General features: G+C 48.6%; 1 protein-coding gene and 1 pseudogene across 1 annotated transcript in view; one reads left to right on the plus strand and one right to left on the minus strand.

Annotated features, from left to right (window-relative positions):
- The window catches only part of LOC139226760 (zinc transporter ZIP11-like), an 807,495-nt gene that overhangs the window by 42,499 nt on the left and 737,302 nt on the right, over nt 1-27,694 (plus strand). The window lies entirely within an intron of this gene.
- LOC139227338 (U2 spliceosomal RNA) lies at nt 4,404-4,543 on the minus strand (annotated as a pseudogene).

Below are 27,694 nucleotides of genomic sequence, written 5' to 3' on the forward strand. Positions count from 1 at the left end.
GTGACACTTGGTGTTTGCGTACTGGGGGGCTGTACATAGCTTGATGCAGCCGCACACAAAGGTGGCCATCAGGATGAGGGCCACGTTCGGAACGTCCTTTCCTCCACTGTCCAGAGATTTGTACATCGTGTCTCTGCGGACACGGTCCATTTTGGATCTCCAGACAAAGTGGAAGACGGCTCGGGTGACTGCCGCGGCGCTGCAGCGTGAGATGGGCCAGACCTGCGCCACGTACAACAACACCGAGAGCACCTCGCTCCTGATGACCAGGTTCTTGCCTGTGATGGAAAGGGAGCGCTGCTCCCAAAATGACAGTTTCTGTCTGACCTTGGCAATGCGCTCGTCCCAGTTTTTGGCGCACGCCCCGTCCGCTCCGAACCATATTCCCAGCACCTTCAGGAAATCTGGCTTGACGGTGAAGGGAATGGAGGCTCGGTTGGTCCAGTGACCAAAGAGCATGGCCTCGCTTTTGGTGCGGTTGACCTTTGCTCCCGAGGCCAGTTCAAACTGGTCGCAGATTTCGAGCAATCTGCGGACCGACTGCGTGTCCGAGCAAAAGACGGCGACGTCGTCCATGTACAGCGAGGTTTTGACCTGGGCGCCTCCGCTGCCTGGGATCGTCACCCCTCTGATGCCCGCGTCCTTCCTGATGGACTCGGCAAAGGGCTCGATACAACACACAAACAAGACAGACGACAGAGGACAGCCTTGCCTGACTCCAGATCTAATTGGAAAGCTTTGAGTTTCCCACCCGTTGATTAGAACTGCACTACTGATGTCTGTGTAGAGCAGTTTGACCCAATTTCGGATGCCCTCCCCGAACCCCATTTTGGAGAGCACGTCCATCAGGTACGTGTGCGATATCCTGTCAAAGGCTTTCTCCTGGTCTAAGCTGATTAGACAGGTGTTCACCCTCCTGTCCCGCACGTAGGCGATCGTATCTCTGAGTAGCGCGAGGCTATCAGAGATCTTCCTGCCGGGGACAGCGCAGGTCTGGTCCGGGTGAATCACCAGCTCAAGAGCAGACTTGACCCTGTTGGCGATGACCTTTGACAGGATCTTGTAGTCCACATTGAGCAGCGAAATGGGCCGCCAGTTTTTGATTTCCTCCCTCTCCCCCTTCTGCTTGTAGATGAGGGTGATGATGCCTTTCCTCATCGATTCTGACATGCTGCCGGCCAGAAGCATACCTCCGTACACTTCCAGCAGGTCCGGGCCTATCCAGTCCCACAGAGCCGAGTACAACTCGACCGATAAGCCGTCGCTTCCGGGAGTTTTATTCGTCTCGAAGGACCGGACGGCCTTTGTCAGCTCGTCCAGAGTTAGCGGGTGGTCCAGACTCTCTCGCTTGCCGTCGTCTAAGACATCCGAAATAGACGACAGGAAAGACTGGGAGGCCGCGCGGTCTGTGGGCTTGACTTCGTACAGCCTGGCATAGAAGGATTCGCTGATCCTCTGCATGTCAGGCTGCGAAGACGTCACAGAACCGTCTTCTTCCTTTAGGCTGCTGATCACAGAGCTCCCCCTGTGTACCTTTTGGAAGAAGAAACGCGAACACGTCTCATCCTGCTCGACGGAGCGGACTCTGGATCGGAAGATGATCTTGGAGGACTCCGAGGCAAAGAGCGAGCCTTGCTGGCCCTTCACCTCTTCGAGTTCCTCCGCGACATCGACCCCCATCGACTGCAGCAGGAGCAGGTTTTGCATATTTGTCTGGAGTCGGGATAATTCCCTCTGTCTCCCTCTCGCCTCCTGAACACCTTTGAGGATGAAGAACCTCTTGATGTTCGTCTTGATTGTTTCCCACCAGTGCATCGGGGAATCGCAGAGGGGTTTTACGGTTCTCCAACCTTTGTAATCCCTCTTGAGTTCCTCAATGTTTTCCCGAGTCAACAGTTTCACGTTCAGCTTCCATATCCCTCTGCCAACTTTCTGGTTGTCCTGCGTGTGACAGTCAGCCAGTAGGAGGCAGTGGTCAGAGAAGAACACCGGCGTGACGTCGGTGGATCTGACCTTGAGCGTGTGGGACACAAACAGGAAGTCAATTCTGGAACGGACGGACCCGTCTGGTCTCGACCAGGTGTATCTGCGCGGTGCTCCGTCTGCAGGTTTGCTGAAGACGTCGCACAGCTTGGCATCTTTTACCGCGTCCATCAGGAGTTTGGACGTGGCGTCCAGTTTGCTGTCGGCTCTGCTGGATCGTCCAGCCGCATCGATGATGCAGTTGAAGTCACCACCCAGAATGACCGGTCTGGACGTTGCCAGTAACAGTGGGAGCTGCTGGAAGAGGGCCAGCCTCTCGTTCTTCACAGCTGGAGCGTAAACATTAATTAACCTGAGAGGGGAGTTTTTGTACATTACATCTGCTACGAGGAGGCGGCCGCCGACCACCTCCTTAACTTCGGTGATGGTGAAGTGGCCTCCCCGCAGCAGAATGCCCAGGCCGGAAGCTCGGCTGTCGTTGCCCCCTGACCAAATGGATGGTCCATGGGTCCACCATCGTGACCACTGCCGGTAACTGCTGAAGTGCGGCAGGCCGCACTCCTGCAAGAACAGCAGGTCCGCTTTGACCTTGGCGAGGTACTCCAAGGTGGAAACACATCGCGTAGTCGATTTCACGCTACGCACGTTAATACTAGCAATTTTTAAATCCATTTTTACGCTATGTTTTACATTTACATACATTGCAGTTCAGATACATCGTCTTCAATTTCAGGTAAACCGTTTTCAGTTGCCTCATATTCTACAATGGCGATTTCCAGCATGTCTAAGTTATTACTATTTACATCAAATTCAACATTTACTGCACCTGGGGTGGCGTGGTCATCATCGTCCTCTGCTGTGGGGATGTTTTGACCAGGGGTCTGCTGCAGTTCTGCGATTAAGTCCTCAATGTTCTCTGCAGTGTCCTCGCCTGGTGTTGGTGGTTCCCCCTTTTCGTCAGTCGCGGCGGTGTCGAGCTGGTGTGCGTCGACCGCTGCGTCGCTCCCGGTGTTCTGGAGGTGGGGTGTGCTGGACACTTCGCTGCTCCCGTTATCCCGGGGCTGGTCTACGTTGGTATCTCCTTCGCTCCCGGTTTCCCGGAGCTCGTGTGCGCTGGGACCTTTGTTGCTCTCTGGTTCCTGGGGCAGGGCTGTGTTGGTCGCTTTCCTGCTCCCGTTTTTCCGTGGCCGTGGGATGGCGCATTGCCTCTTCTTCAGGCGGTGGCACTTTTCCTCATCAGACAAGCTGCCGTCGCTGGTTTCTGCCGAGCTTGGTGGTCGCCTCTTGGCCTTGCGCCTTTTCCCGACTATCTGCCATTCCGCTTCCTCGTCTGATGTCAGCTCGTCTCTGGGTTCGGTGCTCTGGGGGCGAGGTTCGCTGCTGGCTGCTGGTGGCTCGCAGCTCGCGGTAGCAGTCTTCTCTTCCTCGCCGTCTTGTCCCGAGTTCATGGTCGGGGGGAGGGTGTGGCTCTCCTCTGGAGCGTTGTGTTCGTCAGCTTCCTCCTCCTCTGGTGCAAAGTTCTTTGCTGCCTGCGCATAGCTGCGATTGCGTTTGGGGCAGTTTTTGTAAAGGTGCCCCGCCAGACCACAGAGGTTGCAGCACTTGGTCTCCTTGCAGTCTTTTGCCTGGTGGCCCTCGTTCTTGCAGTTTCGGCAGATGACCGTCTTGCAGCTTGCCGCCACATGGCCTGCCTTCCCGCAGGTGCGGCACACGTTGGGTTGGCCAGCGTACACCATGTAGCCCCGGCTTCCTCCGATGGAAAAGCAGGAGGGTGGGTGCAGGATGGTTCCGCTGGCGTCCACCCTCAAGGTGGCCTGGATCTGGCGCTTGCTGGTCCATATTCCGTACCCGTCTTTCACGTCACTGCTGCTTCCTGCCCCATCGACAAACCTGTTGAGGAAAGTCAGCACATCGATGACGGGGATGTGTGGGTCGAACATTTGCACTGTGATAGTGCGTCTTCGCTGCGACGGGAGGGTGAACAGCGGCTCCCAAGTTATCACTGAGCGCACCGGTTCACTCGCCTCCTTCAAACCCTTCAGGAACTTCAGGCAGAGGGTGACGGTTCTGAAGGTCACATCGAAGTAACCTCTCTTCGGGAGGTCCTGCAAGGCGAAGACGTCGGCGAGTTTCATGCCACATGTTCCCAGCAGGAGTTTCTTCACGAAAAGTTCCCGGTTGATCATTGTCTGTCCTTCCACTTTCTTTACCGTCACTCGGATGGTGTTTCGGACTCCCTGGTTCGCCGCTCGGTTGGCCGCCATCCGGGTTGCAGGTTCCTCCTTTCGCTGTGAGTTTTGGCCGAAGCCTTCATTCTCTCGTTGCCCCGGTCCGGGGCACGGGCGGACCTCCGTGTCCGCCCCCTGACAGGCCCAAGGGCCCGTCGAATCGTTAGTCGACATGCAGATTTTGTCTCCTCTCTCCAATTGGCGCCTGGCTCAAGCCAAAGGCCAGAGCCAGCAAAACTGGAAAAACGAGTTTCTGCAGTCAGTCGATTTGCATATGAATGCCCAATCAACAGGTACTCCACTTGATCTTAGCCAAAAGGCCGAGAAGCGAGGATGACAGTTACCCAGCACCGCCTGTAGTTGTGTGTGTGTGTGTGTCCCCGGACTAAACACTTCCTTCCCCGCCCCCCCCCCCCCCCCATGTTAACCTGCTGCAACCCCTTCAGTATATCTCAGACCTGTGGCTTTTCTCCCATGAGTAATGTGTCAATGGCAAGTAGAAGGTGACAGGAGGTTGCCCATGGAAAAGCTCTGGAGATGCAGCCAAGAGCAGGCTGCAATGCGAGGAGAGATGCCTCAATCTTTGCAGCACAGGAGCAACTCGTCCTTCTGGAATACCTGGCCCTCGGGTTGCACCTGGGAGAAGCATTAGAACAGGTGAAAGAAAGGCACGTCGAGACATCCACGCCAAGTACACTGTTGGGAAAGAAGTTGGCTTCTGTCCACCTTGGAGTTTGTCGTATTAAAAAAGAATGCACACTTATGTGGTGCTCTGTTCATGGAATTATTCATTCAGGAAAGGGTGCACTTATCTTATGTTTGACTTATTCAGTCAGGTCATTATTATTGACATGGTCGTGTTGGAGCAAAGAGTATTATTGTAATATTCTGGGTCAGTACTGGATTTAGGATTCGTCCTCCTGGTGACAAAGGTAGACCTGTGTTGAACAGAAGAGAAGACATCAGTGAAGAGTTGTGATCGGAAGCCCTGACTGCCTGGGTGAGCATGCAGGATGATTGTGCACTTCCGCCTCCAAAGCAACTAGGACCGTGTCCCCAGGAATGTCCATGTCCAGGCCTTTTTGGATAACCAAGTTGTGCAGAGCACAGTAGGCTTTAACCATGTGAAGCACACGAGCTGGAGCACAGTGCAGATTATCTCACTCCCTGTTTAGGCAGTGAAAACCGCCAGGCGGTCTCAAAATTCCACAGATAGTTCAAGGCTATCTACGCCAAATGCAAAAAAAAAATCGCATCAGAAACTCAGTCCCAGAAAGAAAAATTTGGATTTATATAGCGCCTTTCATGACCATCGGACGTCTCAAAGCGCTTTGCAGCTAATGAAGTACTTTTGGAGTGTATTAATGTCGGAAATCAGCTGCGATCGTCACTGCTCAAACTTTCAACAATCTTCAGATTTAAAAACTCTTCAATTCTTCCCATCGAAGCTGAGACTGGCAACAGCCCTACCTTGTATTTTGCATTCTAACTTGGCCCAAGTGCATTGTGAGCATAAGAACAGGAAAGTTGTGCCTGCGGTGCCAGTGGCTACTATTATAATGGATGCTAATTGGGGTTTGGCAGGTCGCTCAACAAGCATGTGGAAATTTGAGGGATTACTTTTGGGGTGAACTGCTCACGCACCATTTTTCTGGCCATTACTTGCCCCAATTTTGCACTGAAGATCCACTGAAAATGGCATGGAATATCTTTCGAAGTTGTTCTGTTACCGACAACGATCCTCAATTTAATATGGAAATGCTTTTGCAACCCAGTCTTCATGAATAATTTTTGACTTCAGTCTTTGTATAAGTTTCTTTTCCTTTGATTTAATTCCATTTCATTTTATCTGGCTGCTTAATTTCATAGTTCACTTCATGTACATTTGGTGTGCAATCTATCTTTGATAATAGGGTCCCGTTTCAAACTAAAGCACTGAACTACTTGCTGGAACGCATTCTCCTATAATGCGTTGTCATGCTGTGACTTATTGCCAAAGGGTTTTTATTTTAAGTTGTAATACATAGAAGAGGCCAAATATAACGTGTATGTTTTACAAATGAATCTGTCTTACCACAAATAAATTGTTTTGATTGCAGCCTTTCAAGTACTTGAATCAGAAGGAACTGAGTGGAATTATGTATTTGTGTGATTATAAACAGTGGCACTTGCTGCTCAAATGAAGTCAATCTGTGGGACAGCTGTTACAGTATTTAAAAACAGTGTTGCTGGGATAATGGGGCTATAAATCTTTTTCCTTATTCTGTTGAAAAACTCCAAGTAAGTTGCGTGGGAAGCATTCTGCACTTTCTCTGCACCATATTTTCGAACACGAGTGCATCTCCTGTGGCTCTGGTCACCGATTCCTGTGTGTCGGTCCCTTGACTCTGCAGCACTGCTGTTGGTGGCTGGTGCTTGGCTCCAAGAGCAGTGGTGACTTGAGGGGACACCCTGGCCACGTGGGAGGCCAGGGCCGAGGTTTAGTTGGCAGGCGATCTCCCGCGCAGCTGCATTTAGTTTTGTGTGGAATGTGACGGGCCTGAAAATTTGGAAACGAGAATTATTTTCGGCAGAATGGGATGGGCCACCTTTTGTTCTTGGTGTAACAGAAATTCTGGCAAGTCAGCGCACATGACTTTTATTTTACTTTTGGTGTAAAGAGGAGATCGGGATACTACCTGAATCCTCTTCTCTCTAGTTTTACTGTTTACGTGGGACCTTTTTACCCCACTCTCCAAAATATTGAATACCAGAGAGACATTGTTCTTATCTGTTGTGGAAAGCATACTGGAGTTCTGGCTACTGGATCCCATGGGCCCAAATTTCCCCAGGAGTTGCTGCATATTTTTTTTGGAGTAACTTGATTTTTCTGGAGTATCTTAAAAATCCCCATTTGCACATTTAATTTGTGCCAGTTTAAGTGAGTTAGTTAGGATTTTGTTTAGTTTAGTTTTTTTCAAAAGGGGGCGTTACCAGCCACCTACGCCTGTTTTGGCCATTTACGCCAATTTGGACAGCTAATAGTTGCTCCAAACTAACTTAGGCCAGCGTATGTGGCCACTTGTGGCCGCACAGAAAACCCTTGCGGGGAGTTAAGAAATCAGCACATTCTAAAACACCAAGACTTACAAAGTTTTAATGAAAGATTAAAAGAAAATGAAGGAACTCTGCAAACACACAATCACAGTAGTTTAAACAACACAAGCAACTACTTACATGTACAGGGCTTTTTTCATGTCACTCATTACTTTGCACATTTTTACAGGTCTCGTTCACAATCACTTTTTTACCTGTACAGGTATCTCCCTAAAACAAATTAAGCCGAGCGATGTTTCCATTCTCCTCCTCCCTCCCCCGCCCCAGGCCATCAAAAGTCTCCCCGCACCAACCTGTTTCTTGTAGCTCTCAGCGCAGGAAGGCAGCGGCCGGCCACTCGGCCAGGGATAGGGGCGGTGAGCATCGGGTCCGGAGCCAGGACGCGCTGGAAGGGTGAGGAGCGACTGCGCATGTGCGCAGACTCCACTGTGCATGCGCGCAGCTGTCGGCTCTGTTTCAGCAGCACGGCCCGAGCTCCACCTGCACTCCCCCACCCCCCCCACTGCTTTTGCTACGGCACGCCAAGGCTTAGGATGGTCCAAGGAGCGGGGAGACTACGGAGCTACATTTTCGGCGCCATTTTGGGAGCAGGAAGTCGATGCAACTTGGGTAAGTGTGCCGAAAAAACCGGAGGGGGAAATTTGGGCCCCATATATCTTGAGGCACTGCAGAGTAAAATTGGAATTGACCTTTGACATTTGCTACTTCCAGTCCACACAAGGTTGACAACTAACCAACCACATGAAAAAAAACACTGGCAAAAAAAAGGATTCAATTGAAAATTCAATTTCTGGTACATATAAATGATACTGGGTAATTGTAATTGAGTCAAAGGCAATAATCTAATGTTAAGGTTCAGTTAACAGACTCAAGCTGCTCGAGCATTGCGACTGTGGTTTGTGATGCAATTTCAGCATTGTGATTAAATCACAGTTTTATTAACTGCTTCCATAAAAGAACAGATTCCTCGTGGAGTCTTTCGTGAAGCGAGTAGCCGTAATGTGGCCTTCTGATGGGATCTTGTGGATTTTTTTCCTTTTTGTATTGTGTCATTTTAAATGCTTAAAATCACTGATTGTTGGTCCACGGGGAGCTGAGGTAATGTGGAAACCAAAACTCAAATCTGCAAGAACTGAGAAATATAAAATCTAGGGGCGAAACTTTCCACTTCACATCGCCCATATATCGCCCAAAACGGAACGTCTATCGCCCATTTTGAGCAAAAAAATGGAAACTCGGGCTGGAACATCGGCAGAAAATTAAGCCCCCACGTTTCCGCTCACTTAACCGAGCTGATCACTGAGGTGATCGCCCACACATCGCCGAGTTGAACTTCCGGCACATCGCCGTCACGTCGCCGGGCTGATTGCTCGCCGAGAACATCGCTGGATAATAGTTGCTTTTCCCGGGCCTTCCTCACCGAACTGGGCACTACGGACGCCATTTTGAATTTCGGAGGAAGAGAGGAGGCAGCTAAAAAACTCGAGCTTATATATTTGTGAGTTATTTAAGGGTCCTTTACAAATATATCCACTCAGATTTATACCAATACTTAATTGTACTAATAGCTTGCTGGATAAGGCATTTTTTAACTGAGAAGTGCATTTATAGCAAGTGAAAATAATTATTGATAGTGATGGGGCCTATGCTTTCTGTGCCATTACTCGTAACTGCTCTCACGCTGGTTTCTGAGGGATCAATTCAAGAGGTGGCAGAGTAATGCATAGACAGAGACAGAGGAGGCGAGCGTACAACCAACGAAGGTACAAAGAAACGCAATCTTACCTCAACTTGTCTGAAAATGTGTGTCTTAGGAGGCTGCGCTTTGGAAGGAGGTCATCGATGAGATATGCCAGTTCATCAAGGGGGATCTGCAGCCTACCAGCACCATCAGAACCGCACTGCCGGTTGAGGTAAAGGTTACGGCGGCACTATCCTTCTACGCATCGGGATCCTTTCAGGCTTCAGCTGGCAACATTATGGTATCTCTCAGCACACCACACATTGCTGCATTCGGCAGGTGACTGAAGCCCTTTGCGCTCGCAGGATGGACTTTATAAGCTTTCCTATGACCAGGGAGACAGAGTGGGAAGGCTTTGGGTTTCTCGAATAGCAAACTTTCCCAAGGTGTAGGGAGCAATAGACTGCACGCACATTGCCCAGAACGCGGAGGTGTTTCGTAACAGAAAGGGATTCCATTCCCCGAATGTGCAGCTTGTTGTCGACCACAACCAAATAATCATGACCGTAAATACTACATTTCCTGGCAGCATCCATGATGCGCACATCCTACGTGAGAGTGCTATCCCTGACTTGTTTGTCAATCAGCCAGAAGGTCACGGCTGGATGCTGGGGGATAAGGGATATGGCCTTGCCAGTTGGCTGATGACCCCACTGCGTAATCCTGTCACTGAAGCAGAGAAACGTTTCAATGAAAGCCACATAGCGACACGCAACATCGTCGAAAAGATAGTTGGAGTCCTAAAACAGCGCTTAAGATGCCTGGACCACTCTGGTGGCAGCCTACAGTACCACCCTGACCAGGTCGCTGAGTTTATGTGGTGTGTTGCATGCTGCATAACCTAGCTATCAGGAGGGGACAACAAATGTCAAATGGGGCTGCAGGTCCACCTCCAGAAGGAGGGGAGATGGAAGAACCAGCCGGCGAAGAGGAGACTTGTGAGGACCTCTGGGAGGACAATCAGCCTGGCGATCTAGCCATCGTCCCCCACCTCTTTTCCCCCCCCCCCAACCCCCCAATCCCAGGTGCGTCTCTGCTCTGCACGGTTGCTAGATATCATCTTCTGCAAACGAGAAAAGAGCATAGCATAAGCTAATTGACTAGGTAGTATCATGAAGTCACAACAGTTTAAAACGTTACATGCTGCAGCTTGACACATATACATCTCTCTCTACTGCAGCAGCCAGAGAGACTTCCATCCCATCAAACACTCCCATGGCAGCTGCAGCATGGGGTTATTTACAGAGTAAAGCTCCCTCTACATAGTCCCAGGTTCAGAGCCCTGTCCGGATCTTAATATGGAGTTTATGTAATACATTTCTGAATGACAAACTTAAATTCAATATAGGTGATTCATTATTATAATTAAAATTTGCATCAGTACAACTTACTGCAACAAATGCAACTTACTCTTGCTGCAGCTACCAAGCTGTTCCAGTGTTTGCGGCACTGGTCCGACTCCCTCGCCTCATGGGATGCGGAGGACACCACGTCCGCGATCTCAGCCCAAATTTTCCTATAAAAACTGGGTGGGGATTTCCCGTGCGCATCCAGAGTCAATTGTCCCCACCAAGAATGCACCTCTGACTAGGGCCTCATTGGCCTCAACACTAAAGGGCTTTGCCCTCTTCCTTCCACTCAGCTTCCTGACATTTTTTTAAAACTTTTTTATAAAGTTTAAAAGTTTGTCAAAGTATATATTTCTATTATATTTGCTTATCACTTTTTTTTTTGTTGATCTCTCCCCTCTTTCTCTTTCGTCTCTGCCTTCCTCCTCTCTCTCTATCCTCTCTGCCCCTCCTTCTGTGCATGTGTGGATCACCCCTGACTTACTGAAACACGGGAAAGCCAGTCAGCAAAAAAAAAAACATGCATGCGCAGAAGCTCGTTGCTCGGGAAGCTTTTGCCTTCCACATCGCTGGCTGTTCGCTGGGTGCACCTCACATCGCCGACCTTTCGCATCGCCCATTTCACATAGCTGGCCTATCGCCGAGTGGAAAATCCGATCCACAAAATGGGCTATGTCCCAGCGACCGGCAAGGCTGAGACATCGTACATTGCTGGAACATCCAGCAAAGTGGGACGTCTAGCCCAAGGAATCTTTGGAACACGTGCAGCAGGCTGGTCAGCATCTGAAAGTGCACCGACTGGGGAATACCCTGCTGTGGAAGCTGCTGACGGGTGTCACTCGATTTGCTCGCCTGTCATTCTCTCAGATGCTGATTGACGTGCTGTACCGTTTCAGTTTTGAGGCCGTATGGTAAAACAACACTACGTGTTCTGCAATTGGGGAAAAAAAATAGTATTGCACAGGAGGAGGCCGGTCAGTCCATCGTGTCTGTGCCAGCTCTTTGAAAGAGCGATCCAATTAGTCCCACTTCCCTGCTCTTTCCCCAAAGCCCAGTAAATGTCTCCTTTTCAAAGAAAGAAAGACTTGGATTTATATAGTGCCTTTCATGACCACCGAATGTCTCAAAGTGCTTTACAGCCAATGAAGTACTTTTGGAGCGTAGTCATTATTGTAATGTAGGAAACGCGGCAGCCAATTCATGCACAGCAAGCTTCCACAAACAACAGTGTATAATGACCAGATAATCTGGTTTTTTGTAATGTTGATTGAGGGATAAATATTGGCCAGGACACTGGGGATAACTCCCCTGCTCTTGTTTGAAACAGTGCCATGGGATCTTTTACGTCCACCTGATAAAAGTCGGTTTAACGTCTCTTCTGGAAGACAGCACCAACGACCGTGCAGCACTCCCTCAGCACTGCACTGGAACGTCAGCCAAGAGTTTTTTTTTGAGCTCAAGTTCCTGGAGTGGGACTTGAACCTGCAACCTTCTGACTGAGGTGAGAGTGTTCCCCACTGAGCCACAGCTGACACTATAAGCATATAATAGTAGGAGACTTCAAGCAGTACAACAATCTAATGAGCTGATTTAATGACGTGAGCCATTTAAACTCTGATTTTTGTGTAGAATACAACTCTCCTCCTACATTACCGGTCATTTGCGGATTTCTAAGTAACAGGTGCTATCCTGCTGATTTGGACAGAGCCATTCTTGTCCAGTGAGTGGATTGAGGGCTGTGATGATCAGTGTTGCATACTCAATCTATTCTAATCAGATCGCCAAAACGTTACACTTTACTGTCAGATAAAGGTTTATTTTAATGTAAAGTAACTTTCAAGCACAAGAGTTGACTTTTTTTAATGAACAATTTTCATAAGATTCAGTAAAGAGCACAAGGCTCCTGTAACTGTAATATATGCACCTGTGAGTACGCTCACAGGTTTGTAGAGCTGTTGCGTTGGTTCGATGGTGTAATGGTGAGCACTCTGGACTTTGAATTTAACGATCCATGTTCAAATCTTGGTAAAAGCTGAATTTTTGTTGTCCCAGCTGCTGAAAATTTGGGACAACCAAGTGAAAGACACCTGGTTCTGGTGTGCAGTTACTAAGAGTTGTAGAGCTGTTGCAGTCTCGCTTTCCTGATCTTTGGGTACCCTGTGCGGAGGGGAGCGGGCAGGTCGGAAGGCCTCCTCATAGGATTGCTCATGGACATGGCCAAGGGGGCCATTAACTGGTCCAGACAGTCGAGGGGGTCGTTCAGCCCGACTGCCTGCCTCTCTGCTACGGGTACATTGGAGCCAGGATGTCCCTGGAGATGGAGCACGTGGTGTCCATCGGTACGCTTGCTGCCTTTCGCGAGAGGTGGGCACCGGAGGGACTGGAGTGCATCATCGCTCCCGGCAACCAAATTTAAATTTGATTTAAGTTCTGGTAAAACGTTAATTGGTTTAATTGTTGGTTTTAGTGACACCCGTTAATAAGGGGGCACTTGATTTATGGTTTAACACTAAAATAATTGTAGAGCTGTTGCATTGAGAGTGGCTTAGCCAGTCATGTGATGTTCACAAAAACCCAGTTAATTGAGTTCAGGTTCTCCACGATGAGGTGTGCAGTTGTGAACCTGGTGGCTGAACTGGTGGAGTTCAGTTTGATTATTAAATCTTTGCTAATAAATCAGCTAGTTCTTTACAGCAAATGTGTGAATTCTTAAGCAAAGAACCCATGAAACAAATACACAATATCATCATGTTATCTTGATGAGTGAGCAAGTCATGCATACCTATTCGCGCTTTAACTTAGTGGGACTAGGAAAATTACACACCAAGTGCTTTTAGCCTGCAGCATCTAGAAGTAGACGATTTTAGGCACTATGTAATGCAAAGTATATTAAATATTTTGGTTTAGTTTTATCGTGTTCCACAGTTATTTTAACATGTCATAAGTGATTTCTGAGTTTCTGTGATGAGACTGCAGCCCACTATAACCTGCCACCTCTGTCATTTGTATCAAAGTCATTTGCAAAATTGGAATTCATGAAGTGCGGACCTCAACTGTAATGGTACCCCTGAATAAATGTGGTCTACAGTGATCTCGCTACAGGTTGAACCTCCTTATCTGGCACCCTCGGGACCTGGCCTGTGCCGAAGAAGGAATTTTGCTGTAAAAGGGAGGTCAGCCCAGGGGAGGAGGTCGGTGCTGGGGCAGGCCCAAAGTGCCGGCGGCCCCTAGCGAGCCGAGTGTCAACGGGCCCCAGCGTCGAGGTGGAGGTCAGCCGCGTTCTGCGCGTGCGCCCCCGGCCACCAGAATCAGCTCGGACGAAGGGTAGTGCCGGATAAGGGAAGTCTAACCTGTATTAGAAACAAGTTCTGTACATCCGCCCCTGTGCTATGTAATGTGAGCTCTGTATTAGTTGCACTCAAAATGATTTGTTTGTTGGGAAAGAACAGCAGTGAACAATGTTGTAACAAAAGTATAAGTGGCAGTTAACCTAAACCTCTACTTTCTCTTTCCTAACGACTGTAATGATAACGAAGACCCAAACCTGTTTTCGCTGCACATGTAGATATATTTCAGCAGAAAAATGACAGGCTAATGCCAGTGCCACAGTTGTTTATTGAAATGTCGATTTCAGAGTGTAACTAAATGTGGAAGAGAAGGCGCGTCTCAGACAAAAACAGAGTGGTACATTTCAACATGTTTCCAATATATTTTGTGCTTGGGACTGTAATTTCCAGGAAAAGGAAAAGAAAAAAAAAAGTATATTTATACAGCACCTTTCACATCATTCTGGACATCCAAAAGTGCTTTACAACCAGTGTATTACTTTTGAACTGCAGTGCGTAATATGTAGGCAAATGCGACAGCCCATCGCCACACACAAGAACTCACAAATAGCAAATAAATGACCAGATAATCTATTTTTGTTGACGATTGAGGGATAAATGTTGGGCACGACACTGGAAGGACTTCTTGCTGATGGAGTACTACTAGGTAATCCACCTGAGCAGGCAGATAGGAACTTGGCTTAACGTTTAATTTCCAGACCTTTGACAATGTAGCACTCTCTCTCAGTACTGCACTGCAGCATCAGCTGAGAGAACGTCTGTAGTGGGACTTGAATCGACAACTTTCTGCTTCAGAGGTGAGAGTGCTGCTGCCTAAAACAGGGTCCTTGAGATTTTTTAATCAACAATAAAATGATCAAATACCAGCTTGTCTTATCTGCTGAAATCCCTGTGGATAATTCAGGCCAGCATTGAGGCATTGATTACACGCAATCAGCTCCAATGGACGGGCCACATTGTCCACATGCCCGATGCGAGACTCCCGAAACAAGCACTCTACTCCGAGCTCCGTCAAGGCAAGCGAGCCCCAGGAGGGCAGAGAAAACGCTTCAAGGACGTCCTCAAAACCTCCTTGGAAAAAATGTAACCTGCTCATCAACTCTTGGGAATCCCTGGCCCGAGACGGCTCGAATTGGAGGAGAAGCATTCGAGAAGGCGCTGAACACTTCGAGTCTCTTTGTGCTTAGCTTTTGCGTGCTTCCGAAAAGCAGCGGAAGGAGCGTACGACAAACCAAGCACCCCACCCACCCGTCCTTTCAACCACCACCCATCCCACCTGTGGCAGAGTTTGCGGATCCCGCATTGGTCTCATCAGTCACCTTCGAACCCATAATATAGGTGCTGAAGCAAGTCATCCTTGACTTTGGGGGACTGCCTCAGAAGAAGGATAGCAGGGATATGGTTACAGTGCCCTACAGTCTCTGCTGTGGCCGAGGGGGTGGTTCTAGAGAATCTTCCGGAAAGCTTATGATTGTGAAGACCTTGTAGTACCTTTTTGTACTAACCAAATATGCCTGTATTGATTTTGGCTTAAATATCGTGGAATTATACCAATCTCGCACAGGATTTTATAAGCTTTCTGAACTACTGCTGATGATCGTGACAGGAGGACCTTGGCTCCCTTACAATGGAGAGACTGCAGTCTTATCCTGCAAATTACAAGCTTCAATTAGCCAAACATTTAAAAGTGGCTTGTCTGTGGGAACTGGAGGTGAGGAGTACAGTCTTGTCCAGGGTACTGCAGCAATTCAGTTGGCAACTATAGACACCTCTGGCCACTGCACACAAGCAACAAAATGCAGGTGCGCGGAACATAATGATGCGTATGTTTAAGAAATAGGTGACCCTGACTGACTGACTCTTCAACTTGACTGGCACATCATTCAATACCTCAACTGTGTGCATGTTCCCTTTGTCAAACAAACTTGAATCGATGAGAATCCATTGCCAATGATGTAAGAAAACTCACCATCATGAGATAGCCAAAATAAACGGAAGTGTAACACAATCATTCTTTTCCTGAAGGGTGGTTGTTCAGGCTGACTGTCAGCTGTGGCTCAGTGGGTAGCACACTCTCCTCTGAGTCACAAGGTTGTGGGTTCAAGTCCCACTCCAGGGACTTGAGCTTATAAATCTAGGCCGGCACTCCAGTGCCGTGCTGAGGGAATGCTGCACTGTCGGAGGCGCCATCTTTCGGATGAGACTTTAAACCGCGGCCCTCTTTGCCCCCTCAGCTTTCGAAGAAGAGCAGAGGAGTTATCCCAGGTGTCCTGACCAATGTTTATCCCTCAGTCAACATAACAAAAACAGATTATCTGGCCATTATCACATTGCTGTTTGTGGGAGCTTGCTGTGTGCAAATCATCTGCCATTTTTCCCACATTACAACAGTGACTACACTCCAAAAGTACTTCATTAGCTGTAAAGCATTTTGAGATGTCCAGTGGTCATGAAAGGTGCTATATAAATGCAAGTTTTTCAAAAAGTAAAACTTGGGGCTGGTTAACAGTCCAGAGAAAAAAGATGTTTAACTATGAATTGGTGTAATTAAAAGTGCCTCATTGAAGCACTTTGACCCTATTGTGTTATTAGCAGAGGTGCACATTACAACCATGAATCATGGCTGGAAAGTTGCTTGCTGCACATGTTTTACTGTAGGAAATGTTCTTGCAAACTTCTGTCTCTTTAGAATAACTGAAGAGAAATATTTACGGTGGTGGAAGTGGAATCTGCAGCGGTCCCGGTTCTGGATGCTTGAAGTCCAGTAGAGCAATGGACTAGATGGAGCTACAGCCCTTGTGTGCTGTATGAAGACGAGGAGGTCCTCATACCCCACATCCAGTCCATCTCCAAAATTGCTGAGAAATTCACCCCTCCCCGGGCTCCATCGTGGCAGAAATTCTCACCCATCCCTTTGTTATCTCCAAAGCTTCATTTCTCTACCCTTCTCCATGCCACCGTGCATAAACTGTAAGCACAATTCTGGTGCTCCGAATATATCTCATACAAAGTCCTGGACACTCATCATCTCATTTTCTCCCCCCAACCTCCATGGGGTCCCCTCCCCCGGCACGTTGACTTTAAAATCCTTGTCCTCATTCTCAAATCCTTCCATGGCCTTGCTCTGTCCTATCCTGGCAGATTTCCCTTGTCAAATTCCCTGGAATTTATCCACCACTTGAGCAACTCTGGCCTACTTGACATCTCTACCTTTCCCCCCACTCACCCCCCCCCTCCCTTCCATTCGTCTGCTACCCCCTCAACGGTAGAAGCCACCAGGCCCTGCACCCAGGAATTGTCACTGAACCTCTTCCCACCTTCAAAGCATCTTCAGAACTTGCCTCTTCAACTGTGTCTTTGGTCACCCGAGTTAGGTTTTTGGTGTCTTGCAAAGCACCTCGAGACATTTTGTCACATGGAAGGCGCGCTATTGAGTGTCGGTTGTTTTTGTCCAGCTGCGTTTCAGTATGTGTCGTACTCTGCTGTGAATGCTAATCGTTCTTAGTGGCAGAATCTTTGCAGTACAGCTCCTGAGTGGGAATATATTTTTTGGCCCAAGCTAAGTAGGAAACTGTTTGCTGAGGATCTGGGTGCTGTCGGAGCCAACTGCAGAGCTGTCGCGTCTGCTGCAAGCGACTGTCGTGCAACATAGGACTGGTTAGTGCATGAACAGTAACTGTCATCTGCAGGCTGACACTTGGCCCCGCTTCCTCACTGGCATACAACAACAACAACATCTTGTATTTATATAGCACCTTTTTAACCGAGTGAAATGTCCCAAGAGTCTTCACTAGAGTGTTATGAGATAAAAATTTGTTAGCGAGCTGCATAAGTAGAAATTAGGACAGGTGACCAAATGCTTGGTTAGAGGTAGGTAATAAGGAGTGTCTTGAAGGAGCAAAGAGAGAGAGAGGTGGCGAGGTTTAGGCAGGGAGTTCCAGAGCTTTCGGGTCTAGGCAAGAGAAGGCACGGCCACCGATGGTTGAGCGATTCCAATTGGGGATGCTCAAGAGGGCAGAATTAGAGGAGCACAGACCTCTTGAGGCGGGGTGGTGGGGGTGGGGGGGAGTGGGGGCGGAGGAGCTGTGGGGCTGGAGGAGATTACACAGATAGGGAGGGAGGGGTGAGGCCATGGAGGGATTTGAAAATAAGGTTGAGAATTTTGAAATCGAGGCGTTGCTGAACCGGAAGCCATGCTGACCGATGGGGGATGGTGCTTTCGAGGGTAACACTCCTTACCAACGCCACTTCACCAGCTGTCGACATCCTGCGGGAAAGCAGGCCACGTGGCGGCAAGCTGCAAAGCAATCATTTGCCGCAACTGCAAGAAGGAAGGACACCAGACAAAGGACTGTAAAGAGACCAAGTGCTGCAACCTTTGTGGTCAGGCTGGACATCTGTACAAGGCCTGCCCCAAGCGCAATTTCAACTATGCGCAGGCGGCAAAGAACATGGTGACACGTGAGGAGAAAGCCGAGGAGTGCAACACCCAAGAGGAGACCGACACCTCCCTCCCCTCCAAGACACCGTGCGAGCAAACCACTGACCGAGAGGAGGAAGGAAAGTTTGCCACGGCAAGCCGCCAGACACTAGCACCCTGCAGTGGAACCCCCCCCCCCGAGACACCGAGTCCATGGAAGAGGCGGGAGCAGAAGGAAAACAGGAATGGCAGCTCGTCAAGAAGAAGGCGGCGGCCCACAAGTCGAAGGAAAAGGGGCCTCCTGCAGAAACGAGAGGCAAAAGACGGGTACAGTCCACAACGGACAACATTGACAGCAGCTCATCCGATGATGAAGGGCGAGGCAAAAGCCCCCACTACCACCAGCAGAAGAAGAGGCAACATGCCAATGCGACCAGCGCAGTCCAGCTCCGGGACCCCGGGAGCAGTGATGTCACCGATGCACCACCGCTCCGGATTTCCGGGAGCGACGAAGCCACCAATGCCCCCCCGCTCCAGATCTCTGGGAGCGACGAAGTGACAGATGCACCCCAGCTCCAGAATGCTGTGAGCGACGACACCACAGGGGATGCACACAAGGAACAGCCAACACCAGGCGAGGGCAGCCCAGTTGACATGGAGGACCCCACGTCCACACTGCTGGCGTCCCCTGTTCGAACCATCCCCAAGGCAGAGGACAACCCATATTTTAGCCAAGGTGCAGTAGAAAAGTTTAAAGTTAAAGTTAACCTATTTATACGGGAACACGTCACAGGGCCAAAGGACTGCGTGATCTAAATGTCATTTTTGGACTGTAACCACCAGTTTAAAAATGGGTTTAAAGGTTGCATCCATTAACGTGCATAGCATTAAGTCAACTATGCGATGTGTTTCCACCTTGGAGTACCTCGCCAAGGTCAAGGCAGACCTGCTATTCTTGCAGGAATGCAGTGCTAGTTACCGGCAGTGGTCGCAATGGTGGTCCCACGGACCATCTGTTTGGTCAGGATGCAACGATTGCTGTTCCTCCGGCCTGGGCATTCTGCTGCGGGGAGGCCACTTCATCACCGAAGTTGAGGAGGTGGTGGGCGGCCGTCTCCTCGTAGCAGATGTATTGTATAAAAATATTCCTCTAAGGCAAATAACGTGTATGCCTCGCCTCTCAGAAGCGAGCGGCTGGCCCTCCTCCAGCAGCTCCCACTGCTGCTGGCGACATCCAGACCGGTCGTTCTGGGCGGTGATTTCAACTGCATCATCGATGCGGCTGGACGATCCAGCAGAGCCGACAGCAAACTGGACACCACATCCAAACTCCTGATGGATGTGGTAAAAGATGCCAAGCTGTGTGACGTCTTCAGCAACCCTGCAGATGGAGCACCGCGCAGATGCACCTGGTCGAGACCAGACGGGTCCGTCCGTTCCAGAATAGACTTCCTGTTTGTGTCCCACATGCTCAAGGTCAGATCCACCGACGTCACGCCGGTGTTCTTCTCTGACCACTGCTTCCGACTGGCCGACTGCCTCCCACAGGAAGACCAGAAAGTTGGCAGGGGGATATGGAAGCTCAACGTGAAACTGTTGACCCCGGAATACGTTGAGGAACTTGAGAGGGATTACAAAGGTTGGAGAACCGTAAAATCCCTCTGATTCCCCGATGCACTGGTGGGAAACAATCAAGACAAACATCAAGAGGTTCTTCATCATCCTCAAAGGTGTTCAGGAGGCGAGAGGGAGACAGAGGGAATTGTCCCAACTCCAGAAGAGTATGCAAAACCTGCTCCTGCTGCAGTCGATGGGGGTCGATGTCGCGGAGGAACTCCAAGAGGTGAAGGGCCAGCAAGCCTCGCTCTTTGCCTCAGTCCTCCAAAATCATTTTCCTATCCAGAGTCCGCTCCGTCGAGCAGGATGAGACGTGTTCGCGTTTCTCCTTCCAAAAGGTACACTGGGGGAGCTCTGTGATCAGCAGCCTAAAGGAAGAAGATGGTTCTGTGACGTCTTCACAGCCCAACATGCTGAGGATCAGCAAATCCTTCTATGCCGGGCTGTACGACGTCAAGCCCACAGGCCGCGCGGCCTCCTGTCTTTCCTGTCGTCTATCTCAGAGGTCTTAGACGACAGCGAGCGGGAGAGTCTGGACCACCCGCTAACTCTGGACGAGATGACGAAGGCCGTCCGGTCCCTTGCGACGAGTAAAGCTCCCGGAAGTGACGGCTTACCGGTCGAGTTGTATTCGGCTCTGTGGGTCTGGATGGGCCCAGACCTGCTGGAAGTGTACGGGGGTATGCTTCTGGCCGGCAGTATGTCAGAATCAATGAGGAAAGGCATCATCACCCTCATCTACAAGCAGAAGGAGGATAGGGAGGAAATCATAAACTGGCGGCCCATCTCGCTGCTCAATGTGGACTACAAGATCCTGTCAAAGATCATTGCAAACAGGGTCAAGTCTGCTCTGGAGCTGGTGATCCACCTGGACCAGACTTGCGCTGTCCCCGGCAGGAAGATCTCTGATAGCCTCGCACTACTCGGGGATCCGATCGCCTACATGCAGGACAGGAGAGTGGACACCTATTCAGCCTGGACCAGGAGAAGGCCTTTGACAGGATATCGCACACGTACCTGATGGACGTGCTCTCCAAGATGGGGTTTGGGGAGGGTATTTGCAATTGGATCCAACTGCTCGACACAGACATCAGTAGCACAGTTCGAATCAACGGGTGGGAAACTGAAAGCTTTCCGATCAGGTCGGAGTCAGGCACGGCTGTCCCCTCTCCTCTGTCTTGTTTGTGTGTTGTATCGAACCCTTTGCCGAGTCCATCAGGAAGGATGCGAGCATTAGAGGGGTGACGATCCCAGGCAGCGGGGGCGCTCAGATCAAGACCTCCCTGTACATGGATGACATTACCGTCTTTTGCTCGGATCCGCAGTCGTTCCACTGATTGCTCACAATCTGCGACCAGTTTGAACTGGCCTCGGGAGCGAAGGTCAATCGCAGCAAAAGCGAGGCCATGTTCTTTGGCAACTGGGCCGACCGATCCTTTATTCCCTTCACCGTTAAGCCAGATTACCTGAAGGTGTTGGGAATATGGTTCGGAGCGTACGGGGCGTGCGCCAAAAACTGGGAAGGGCGTATCGCCAAAGTGAAACCAAAACTGGGATGAACCTGGTCATCAGGAGTGAGGTGCTCTCGGTGTTGTTGTACGTGGCGCAGATCTGGCCCATCTCATGCTCCTGTGCCGTGGTAGTCACTCGGGCCGTCTTCCACTTTGTCTGGAGGTCCAAAATGGAACGTGTCCGCAGAGACACGATGTACAAATCTCTGGACAGTGGAGGAAATGATGTTCCGAACGTGGCCCTCATCCTGATGGCCACCTTTGTGTGCGGCTGCATCAAGCTGTGCACAGACCCCCGGTACGCAAACACCAAGTGTCACTACGTGCTGAGGTTCCACCTGTCCCCGGTGTTGCAAAGGATGGGTCTGGCCACTCTGCCGCGAAACGCCCCCACCAGTTGCACCATGCCTGTCCACCTGTCCTTCGTGGAAAAGTTTTTCAGAAAAAACCCCTTTTGATCACAAGGCCACAGAGCAGTGGTCGGCACGTAAAGTCCTGGACGCCCTACGAAAGGAGAGGGTGGACCCTGTCGGGTGCTTTCCCGAACAGATTGTCAAACTCATCTGGCAGAACGTCTCATCACCAGAGCTTTCACACAAGCACCAAGACGTAGCTTGGTTGGCGGTGAGGAGGGCCCTACCTGTCAGATCCTTCATGCACAGCCGGGGTTTCAGAGACACGGCACTCTGCCCCCGAGTTGGCTGTGGTGTGGACAAGACAGTCATCCATCTCCTTCGGGACTGCCCCTTTGCAAGGCAGGTCTGGAAGGAGATGCAGTGGTTGCTGTCGAGGTTCATCCCAAGCAGCTCCGTAACACAGGACTCTGTGCTCTGCGGGCTGTTCCCAGGGACACACGCCGAGACAGACATCACCTGCTGCTGGAGGGCCATCAGCTCGGTGAAAGACGCACTTTGGTCTTGCCGAAATTTGCTGGTCTTCCAGAGCAAGGAGAAGTCCACGTTTGCGTGTTGCAGACTGGCGCGATCCAAGATCCAGGAGTACGTGCTGAGGGACGCACTAAAAATTGGTGCAGTTGCCGCAAAGGCACGGTGGGGAAGAGCCACAGTTTAAGGCCCTTCCACCCTGATAAACTCAGGGGCTGGAATCAGTATAAAACTCCCGTCGGGCTGTACTTGTAAACTTTCTGTATACATAGAGCACCGTGATCTGAAAAAACCTATGTAGTGCCATGTATAATGCAAGTTCTGTTTAGTAATGTATGTTGCAAAGAAATGTAACTGTACCCTCACCCATTCTGTGTACCGTATAGTGCCACTAGTAAATTAATTTGATGACTGTATTACAATGTATCCTGGATTGTACTGACATGTACCTCGAAATGTAAAGCAAGCAAATGAATTGAACGGAGCTGCCGTCAGCATCCAAATGTATTGTATGGAATTGCTAACCGCACTGAACTGTCTTCCAATGTATTGTGCAAATTTTTTATATGAATGTAGTATATTTTGAAACTTAAAAAAACATGGTGACAGGCCCTGGATGCAGTGGGAGTTTTCAAACTGATGAATATCTTGGATTGATGATCCATGATATTCCAGAAACCCAGTCACACCTTGTGCTCATCATTGGTGAGAATGAATTTCTGCTATTACTGGTTTTGCAAATTTATAAGCAATTGAATGCACTAGGGCTTAGAGTTAAATTATGGGAGGACAGGCTGCACAAACTTGGCATCTATTCCTTTGAGTTTAGAAGGTTGAAGGGTGATCGAATCAAGGTATGATTAAGGCACAAGAAGACATTAATATATTTGTAGAATGGGTATGTAATTGGCAAATTAATTTCAAGATAGCTAAGTGTGAGGTGGTGCATGTTGGTGGTAAGAATAAGGAGCCCACATAATTGGAAAATAAGAGTCTAAATGGGTTGAGCAGCAAAGGGATTGAGGGGAACAGACTCCTAAATCGCTAAAAGTAGCAACACCGGTTAATAAGGCCATTAAAAACCAAGCACTGATGTTTATTTCTAGAGGGCTAAAGTTATAAAAGCAGAGAAGTTCTGTTAAACTTGTATCGAACCTTGGTTAGCAGAGTACTGGTCTCCATATTATAAAAAGGCTGTCGAGGCACTGGAGAAGGTGCAAACAAAGATTTACCAGGATGATCCTAGAACCGAGAGGTTATACCTATCGGGAAAAATATTCTCTATAAAAGAGAAGGCTGAAGGGGTGACCTGATCGAGGTTGTTTTTATGAAAGGATTTTATAGGGGATAGACATAGAGATGCTTCCATTTGTTGGGGGAGACCAAAACGAGGGGCCATAAATATAAGTTAGTCACAAATAAATCCAAGAGGGAATTCCGGAGGAACATTTTTTTTAGAATGTGGAACTCTTGACTACAAGGTGTAGTTGAGGCGATTAGCATTGATGCATTTAAGGAGAAGCTAGATAAACACATGAGGGGAAAAAGGAATAAGAAGGATATGCTGATAGGGTTGGATGAGTTAGGGTGGGATGAGGCTCGTGAGGAGCATGAACACCAGCATGATCAGCCATAATCACATTAAACGGTGGTGCAGGCTCGAATAGCTGACTCCTGCACCGATGTTTCTATGAACCACTTGGGCCGAATGTCCTGTTTTAATGCTGTACGTTCTATGTAATATTCGACAGGGTAGATACAGAAAAATTATTTCTCTGGTTGGGGAATCCAGAACAAGAGGGCGTAATGTTAATATTAGAGCTAGACCATTTTGGAGTGAAATCAGGAAACCCTTTTTCTCACAAAAGATAATAGAAATCTGGAACTTGCTGCCCCCCCAAATGGCTGTGTCAATTGAAATCGTCAAGAGCGAGGTCAGTAGTGTTTTGTTAGGGAAGGGTGCCAAGGGATATGCGGGTAAATAGAATTGAGATGCCAATCAGCCATGGTCTAATTGAATAGTGGTACAGGCTCGAGAGTAAGTGGCCTACTGCTGTTCCTTTGTATCTATTTCAAGTACACGGATGATTTTCCAATGGTGTTTGCAGGCAGGCAAACTTCTTTGCCTGACTACTTGGAAAACGACCTTGATTGTATCATTTGAGAAAAGCTACCTTTTTTAACACATTTTGTTTTGTCTTAATGTGTTCCGATTCGAAAACGGATTTTTAAAAATATTGCATTTAAAATACCTCAAGGTGCAAATTTAGCAGGGGACTGTATTAGTTTAAATCTGAAGTGCAGAACAGCAATGAGCCAGCCTTGAGGGGTCATAGCTGAGGCGTAGCACCAGACTCAAGACCACTTTTTCAATATTTTAATCTGATTTGAAGCTTTTAGCTTGAGGCAGACCATTCAGGGGAAGGTGAACTGCATTGGAAGCTCTGGCGATAAACATTTATGTTCCTGCCAGAAAGCTGCAGTTGATGGTGTTGAGATTGCGGTTTCCCCTGCAGCAGTAGTGGGAATTGCAAGGGTTAACCCTGCATATTTGTTCAAATAATTGGATTCTGCTAAATCATGTGCTAGCTCTCGTAGCGTGCCATGGAAAACTGGAGATCCACCTTCAGTTGAGTTAGGAGTGACATGGATGTTGGGACAACAGGAATGTTATATTTAAGTGGGCTGCAACATTACTTTTAATAACTGAACAGTTAAGAGAGGGGAAGGTGGAACCAGTGATACAGATCTTAATTTTATTAGCTGAGAATAGTTTGTGGTTTTCAGGCCTTATGCCTGAGGGTTCAGTAAAAGAAGAATGCATGTTGGACATTTTATGGGACATCTTGAATTAATATGAATTAATTTTTTTTTGGAAAGGCTGTGCTATCTTAATCTGTAGAGCATGATGTCAAATTCTAAGTAAGATTTCAGCGCATGGAATATTTCACCCTGAGGGCTTTTAAAGGAAAGAGTTGATTTGTGGTGTTTCTATTAAAATTTTCTGATTAGAAGCACTGTATGATTAACCCCAAAATCTGATTGCAAATGGATAAATCAACATAATAGATGGTACTGTTTTGTACGGAAGAAGAATATGTACCTGTAGCTTTACATACGGTCACCTGAACACAGTGTAGTTGAGTATTTGATTGACTGGTGGTGATTTTGTTTTGGATGTCCTGGTGCGGGGTGTGATGGTGGAGAGCTGTGTTATCCACACTAGTGCAGTGTGCTATGGTGGAGAGCTGTGTTATCCACACTAGTGCAGTGTGCTATGGTGGAGAGCTGTGTTATCCACACTAGTGCAGTGTGCTATGGTGGAGTGATTCATGTGTCCAATTACTTGATGACCACAATGGACCAAATTTTCAAGAGGTCTGCGACCGGGTTTTCGCTGTGATTTGACCCTCCGCGGCGAAAACCCAGTCGCTCAGCCCGGGCGGGATCCTCGGATCCTGTTTGCGGCGGCGCTTCCAAGTCCCGCCGGGGAGAGGTGCGCCGACGTGCAGTGACTCCGATTGAGTCTGCGATCGACTTTCGACACTCTCCCGACCCGTGCGCCGCGCCCAGAATAGCGACAGGGTCACACCTGTGGTGCCGCCCTGCTAGCAGCGGTAAGTACGAAAACCTGCAAAAAAAGGTAAGTTAAAGTTTTAATTTTTTGGCAGCGATTAACTTAGTTAAGGGCCTGGTAAATGTTTTTGGAATGTTTGTTGGAATTCCTCCTCCCCCCCCCCCCCCCACCCCAAGGCGCCTCTCGCAGCGCAATTGACCTTGGACTAAAGTTGCCAAAACTCTCGTTTTGCGCCATGAATAATCATGGAACGCCCTTACCGAGACACACAGGCTGAAAGTTCGGCCTAAAAACGGTAGCGCAACGAAAACGGTCATTTTCACGTGTCGTTACCGGTTTTGCCGAAATACCCCGAAAGTCGAAAATCCGTCCCCAAGTTCTCAAGTTACAGGATTGCAGGCGCCAAGACCCCACCTGCTTACTGAGCTTTGGGTGTTTGCAGTGAGTGGTGCTTGGATTCTTTGCTTGATGCACCGCAGCTCTTTAGCAGGACCCGGGCGTGGTAGGTGTTGGCGTGTGGATACCTACAGCAGCAGCTCACACTGTTTCTCACTGCAGTGCAAGATACCATTGGTTTTCAAACTGGATGGCTGGGGATTTTCAGTGTCTGTCGTCCAGACCATTTCGAAGGGCGTGATGTGGTTGGGGGTGGGCTGAAACTGTCCTTGGAGGTGCAAGATGTGAAACATAAAACGTGACTTATCAGCAACATCTTTTCTCTCTGGTACGATATGCAGTGCTATTTTTATAGGATAATAAATCACATTTAATTGATTCCATTGCCTTCTGCTGAAATTTTATAATGTTTGAAAACAAAGATTTTATGCATTAACAAAACACATCAATGTGGTGGGAAAAACCCCCACTTTTTTTGCTACATTTAATGCAACATAAAATTGCTTCAGCACGGCCTAATTTCACCACCATAATACAAGCTCTCCAGACCAGCTGCCCAGTTAATGGATCAACTGATGTTCCCAATGTTGGGGAAGTCCAGAACCAGGGGACACAGTCTAAGGATAAGGGGTAAGCCATTTAGGACCGAGATGAGGAGGAATTTCTTCACCCAGAGAGTGGTGAACCTGTGGAATTCTCTACCACAGAAAGTTGTTGAGGCCAATTCACTAAATATATTCAAAAAGGAGTTAGATGAAGTCCTTACTACTAGGGGGATCAAGGGGTATGGTGAGAAAGCAGGAATGGGGTACTGAAGTTGCATGTTCAGCCATGAACTCATTGAATGGCGGTGCAGGCTAGAAGGGCTGAATGGCCTACTCCTGCACCTATTTTCTATGTTTCTATGTATACAGGTTAGATTTACACTTTTCACCACCCAGACCTTTTACCATTGCACAGTTTCCTCTGTGTGGGAGTAGAGGCAAATAGATTGCAAATTTCTTGCAATTATTGGTGTTGTGTGCTTATTCAACAGGAGCCACAGTCACTGTAGATTGAGGAGCATCACACTATCTATGAGAGGGGGGAAACCGGACTGTCATAGTTGGTCATCATTGTTCTCCAATATCTTGGTACATTGTAGGTAAACTCTTTGAGTAAAATGCAACCCAATTTTATAAACAAGCTCGTTTTGATTTCTCAGTTGAGGTTGATTGCCAGGTCATTAAAATCCTGATGTAGGCCCTTTGGGGGCAGTGGAGATATCCATAGCTACAGCAGCAATTTGCAATGATATAGCATCTTTAATGTAGTAAAATGTCCCAAGGCACTTCGCAGGAGTATTATCAAACAAAATTTGACACCGAACCATATAAAGTATTGGAACAGATGACCCATAAGCTTGGTCAAAGAGGTAGGTTTTAAGGAGCGTCTTAAAGGAGGAGAGGGAGGCGGAGACGTTTAGGGAGGGAATTCCAGAGCTTGAAGCCTAGGCAGGTTGCATTTGGTGAGCCATAAATTAGTTGACTTGAGCCGACACCTGGG

The sequence above is a fragment of the Pristiophorus japonicus genome, chromosome 16 (assembly GCF_044704955.1).
Source record: "Pristiophorus japonicus isolate sPriJap1 chromosome 16, sPriJap1.hap1, whole genome shotgun sequence".
In the NCBI taxonomy this organism is placed as follows: Eukaryota; Metazoa; Chordata; class Chondrichthyes; family Pristiophoridae; genus Pristiophorus; species Pristiophorus japonicus.